Below are 6,000 nucleotides of genomic sequence, written 5' to 3' on the forward strand. Positions count from 1 at the left end.
AAACACAAAAAACTTAAAACAATATAAAAATTCAAAACATCCTCCTTTTCCTCCATTGTCTTGATGAAATTCTGAACGATTTTGCATAGTGGTGTGAACAGACGCTAACATGGACATAAGCAGCACAGTGATATATAAGTATGACTTAATGACTGACATAGTAAAATATATAATGCAGGAGCTGGTGGTATGTTTCTCGGGAAAGTCTGCCTTTTTTATCCAGTGAAGATGCAGCAGAGTATCTGACGTGTCCACAGGACTCTATAGTCGCATTTGCTGAAAGCACCAGGACACTATCCTGCAATAATGACTGAATTAGACCCTAAGGGGTCACTCAATTGTGCAGACACATGGTTTGGGTGTAGTTCTATCCATACATCTGCCTCATTTATCTGTGGCCAGGCACGCAGACATGACAGAGAACACTGTGTGTATCTGTTACTGGGGAGACATTTTACAAGTCAAGGTTTCACAGACGCTGTGAGGTGATGGTTTAGAGCTGAAGAGGCGGGAAAACCCCAATTGAGAGCTGATTGGCTAATTAGGATCAGACAAGTGAGCTGCGCACTGTGATTGGCCGGCTGCGGGTCAGGAGCTGTAGGCTGTTCAAAGACGTCGAGTCTATGACCGGCAGTTACCTCTCGCTGACTAGTTCACAGGTTTCCCCGTAATGCTGCCGCTCATTGGTCGGCTGTCTCCGGCGTGTTCCCGGGCAGCCAGTGACTGTGGTCTCTTCAGGCCTCAGTGCACAGCAGCAGTGTGGGACGAGTTCAATAATAGTTGTCTGTAATGTCAGAAGTATGTGTAATAATCACCCCAGACGCCCCTGCAGCAGCCCAGCACAGCTGAGGCAAGGTGATGTCTGCTCCTACGTGCAGTGTGTGAGGAGAGGGGATACACCGTGCACACAGGACAGGTGGAATGTCACTGAGGACAATGGCGCATAATCATTCTTACTAATAAAGTTCCCCTCTTAGTACAAATAATGTATAGAAACTTAAACCCCCAAGTTCACACAAGCGTGTCAAAACATCGTCCACCATTCCTGCAGAAAACGGGCGATTTTTTTCCTCATGCGTTATCTGTGTGATCCGTTTTTATACAGCAGCCTTTATCACACTGTACAGCACTAAATACACTTTTCTCTGTGAAAGAATTGCAATGTATCCATAAAAATGCAATGCTAAACTGGAATCCATGTTATTTTGCACACTCAGACTGGAAAGGGCGAGTCACACCCGACACAAAGAAGAAGCCAGTACGTGCGACCTGAGAAAGAAAACCTGCACCGTTACATAACATTTGTCCTAGTGCTGTCTGGGCGCTGTCTGCTTTTTCACAGATCGTACTCTGAAAGGAATTCCGCTTGCGTGACCCTAAGAAGGTTTAGGCTATGTACCCACGTATGCAGAAAATTCCTGACTAAAAACCAGACTCCTTCCCAGGAAACGCGCTTTTTTTTCTGCGCGTTATTTGTGCGATTTTTGTGCGTTTTTTATGCGTTTTTTTCCGGAGCATCCCCAGTCTCATAGAATATAGTTAGAAATGCGGATTTTCCGCAAAATTAGCATGCTGCGTTTTTTACTGCGATGCGTTTTTTTGCGGAAAAAAACGCATCAATATGCACAAAAAGTGCGGAAAATGAATGGGATGCTTCTTGTAAACGTTTAAGCGGTTTTGCCGGTAAAACACTTAAAAAAGTGGAAAAAACGCTTACGTGTGCACACACCCTTATAAGCGCTGATTCTTTGATATGATGTATTCATTCATTCATTCATCCATCCACTCATTCATTGCTTTCATGAGGTGACTCAATATTCACACACAATGCAAGACCTGACTCAAAAATCACATTTTTAGGTCACGTTCAGAAAAGTGTATAAAACATGTTCAGAAAGTAGCAGCATGCATTATCCTGTTCAGTGCATCGCATGAGATTAGCCTATTCAAGTCTTTGAGTGGGGGAAAAAAAGAGTATCCCACACAGATCATCCATGCAGGGGGGATTTATGTGCATGTAATCGAAGTACATATACCAAAGTACGCTGGCAGTTATAACATGGCTGAATCTAACACGCATCTCTATTCTCTTCATACAGGTATTTAACTATCTCCAGCAACTTCACTGAATCCTGCATGTGTCCAACCTCTATCATTCATCTTTGCAGCATATATAATGGTATTTAACTATCTCCAGCAACTTCACTGAATCCTGCATGTGTCCAACCTCTATCATACATCTTTGCAGCATATACTGTATAATGGTATATAGTTATTTCAACTCACCCTGCTTGTCCCCTTATGCTATTGAGGTCAAGTAGCTTTTCAAAGTGGTTTATGATCCATGTAGGCCTGGACACTTGTTTATCTGCTAAATAGAGATGAGCGACTTTGCCTTTTTTCGGGTTGAGTCGGGTTACATGAAACCCGACTTTCGCAAAAGTCGGGTCGAACGAAATCGGACGATGTTTGTGAAAAATCGAAGGTCGACTGAAACACGAAACCCAATGCAAGTCAATGGGGAAGCAAAGTCGTCATGGAGTGGAGGACAGGAAACACACCTACAGAGCCCTCAATTCTTATTACTGAAGCATTTCAACATTAATTTACTTCACAATATTAGTTACGCACTGAAAAATGGGGGTTATTTGGCTAAATTTGTGGGGGGGGGGTAGGGCTGGCTCCAGGTTTTCATGTGCCCTGGGCCAAAGAGCGCCCCTTCAACACATAGCACAACTCATGATGCTCCGATACGGCAGAGAAATAGCGGTATAGTACAATGAAAAATACTTCACTTTTTACATCTCATGACTGATATCCATTTTAAATTCTCCAATAGCTCCAAAATCGAACAGTATATTACTCCATACAGTATTACGGCCACCGCATAGTGCGCTATACAGAGTAATGAGGCCCATATATTTCTCCATACAGAATCATTGGTCCCATATAATGTTTGAAACAGTATATGATAAGCTCCACATAATGCTACAGTATATGTTGGTCCCCCTGGATGAAGCTGCACTGTCTTATGGGCCCAAATAATGCTCCATATATATTGGGCCCCATTTCTAGTGCTCTAGTGTATAATGGGCCCTGTAAATGCTGCTCCAGTGTCTGATGTCCACCTTTGGAATGCTCCAGTGTATGGTGGGCCCCATATATCATTATCCAGAGTATAGTGCTCCCCAAAAATTGCTGTCCCAACATTGAAAACAATTAAATAAGTCTCCTCAAATAAGTCTCCTCGCTAGTAAATCCCTGTACTAGTCTGGGTGTACAGACGTGATGTCATTGCGCTCTCTGATCAGAATATCACTGTCAGGAAACGCGGAAGACGTCATGGCGGTGGAGTAGGGAGAGGTAAGTATTTCAACTTTGCAAGTGCTGTGATCCTGAGCAAGCAGGGGGGGCCCACTCGTTGGCGACGGCACTGGCACAGGGCCCCTCATAGTATGGCGGTGTGTCTGACGGCGGGTGGGCCGAACCTGCACTTTCATCTGCACCTTCCTCTTTGTCACCGTGTAAGGTGGTACAGTACATGGGAAGGGTAACCTGAGTTTCATCAGGGTCAGATTCTGACTGTGTAGAGTGCGAGGGGAATGTAGTGGTCTGGGTCAATGTACCAGCAGAATCATCTAGCAGTGGCTGGGCATCAGTGCACTTGTGGCGCCCCCAGGAGTACGGTCACCACAGTGGCATTACCTTCCTCCTAGGGAGTGTGATGTCATGCATGGGAGCAACGAAGGATCTGTATAGCAGTTAAACAAACACACAACACATTTCCCACTCCAGGCCAGCAGGGAGACCTCTGAACCTGACTGCTGAGGAGCTGCTCTCTGTGGTCGGGAGGAGGTAAGTTAGGGCAGTCTGTGAAGGGAAGGGGAAGTGTGTGGACGTGAGAAGGGGAGCTGGAGGATGAGCAGAGTTAAGGCTCACTCCTACCTGTAGCGCATGGTCCGGATTCTGGTCTCCGAGTTTGTAGGGACACTGACGTTCCTGCAGCCGAAACTGGAGGAAGTAGCAGTTGTAAATGCTCTGTACCCAACTAAGGCTTGGAGGCCCCAGCAGCGACGTGTGGGAGCCAGAAGGAAAAGGCTACGGCTGCCTGCCTTACGAGAAAGTTCCAAAAGAGAGTCAACAGGGGGAACTTCATTGAACTCAGCACTGCGAGTACATTAGATAAGCGCTAGAACGGAGGCCACACTACCTATCTGCAGAGAGAGAATTCCAAATTGGCTTCCAGGATGACCAACTCCTTCTCCATCTGTACTCTGGGTCCTGGACGGCACTTACCAACTACATGTAAAGGAACTGCACGACTGTGTCTGTCATCTTTCTCCTGTGCCTGGCACACAGCTCTGCTACATCCTGCACTGCACACCATCTACCAACTCTTTCATCTGCCCTGCGACTATGGCCCTACCTGTGCAGTGCTTCTACATCTTAGCTGCACCACAACATCTGTCCCAGAGAAGCGACACTGCAGCGCTGGTCAATCTAATCATAAACCACAGGTGGCGTCATGTATCATTCACCTATAAACTTAATTCACCCCTTTGCATGGACGCCCAGAGCCACGGAACGGGTCACCACCACCGTGACACATCCCTGTGAGACACCGGCCAGGTACCGATGACCCCCACTGCTCTGGCTGGCCACCCACACTCCATGTCAGATTAATCTTGGACTGGGGAATTCACGATTTGACTTGATAACCCAGGCATGGTATGATAGAAAGAGCTACATGGACTAATGTGAAGTGTGGCCTGCTGCATCATTCACTTTGAGTGGGGGTGCAAGACACAAGGAAAGAGGTTCTTCCTGACCAGGAGCCAGCACTTGACGACTCAGTGCTTGCATTTTTTGAAACTTCAGAAGAGGAGGGCATATTTGCTGGAGTCTGTTTCGGGAATGTAAGCCAAAACCAGTTCCTCATGCTCCGGCTTTAAAAGCGGTTAACCTACTCCCAGAAAAGGTAGCCTTCCAGGCGTTCTGGAGCCAGACCATGACGCAGGCTCAACACCTCCTGCCTTAGCTGCTATTGTGCTTTTGCCACTACCAGCAGATGCACCACCACCATCAGCACCAGCTGGCCCCCCCACGCCCATGTCCGCGGCCTCTTCCACCAAACTTCAAAATTTAGCACAAAGTAGACACAAAATAACATCAGATATATGGCACTGTTTCAGAAGTGTACATATCTATTCAGTCAAAGGATAATTGTCAATCTCCATATATATTCCATCAGTCACACAGAGTCGCTCACAGGCTAAGTATGGATTAGACAAGAATATAAAAAGTAGACAAAGTGTACAGTATCATCAGATAACAGGTATATATAGCATAGCTTAAACATTAACAATGTACGTCTATATATCAGGAGTAGTGGTGAGCCACCCCGCTAGTGTTTTGGTTTGTCGCACAGGAGGCAAGTTCGTCGAATGTTCGTCGAACCACATTGAAAACAATGGCAGGCAAACACAAACACATACAAACACATAGAAAACAATTACAAAACACCTTAAAAGGTGTCCCAAAGCCGAAAAAAAGCTCAGAACACAAAAATTAACATATGGAAAAGGGCAACTACATTTAGAAAAGAGGTGGAGGAGTAAAAGGAGGAGGTGGAGGAGACACAGATATAGGCTTGTCATGCCCTTATGAAGTCAAGAAAGGCTGGAATAAAAATGTAAAATACAAACCAAAAAAAAAATTCTGAAATCGAACACGATCATATACCGTCAGACTTCCCACCAATAAGTTATGCCAACTTGCGATCGGGCGGCGTTATTCCCACAAACCTCCAAACAGCGTCCATGAAGGCAAAGTGTTTGCTTTCCGGGGGCAGTATGATTGCAAAGCTGAACCTTAAAGGAATGTCCAAAAGGGCACCACCAGGAGTGGAGCCTGCGGCTTAATTGGACTCCACCCGGGAAACCACAACCATGCCACCTCAAGAAAATATGCACACATTGAAAGTTTTGTCGATTCTGTGTG

Source organism: Dendrobates tinctorius, unplaced genomic scaffold (assembly GCF_039654945.1).
Source record: "Dendrobates tinctorius isolate UK_male_01 unplaced genomic scaffold, ASM3965494v1 ptg000089l, whole genome shotgun sequence".
Classification (NCBI taxonomy): domain Eukaryota; kingdom Metazoa; phylum Chordata; class Amphibia; order Anura; family Dendrobatidae; genus Dendrobates; species Dendrobates tinctorius.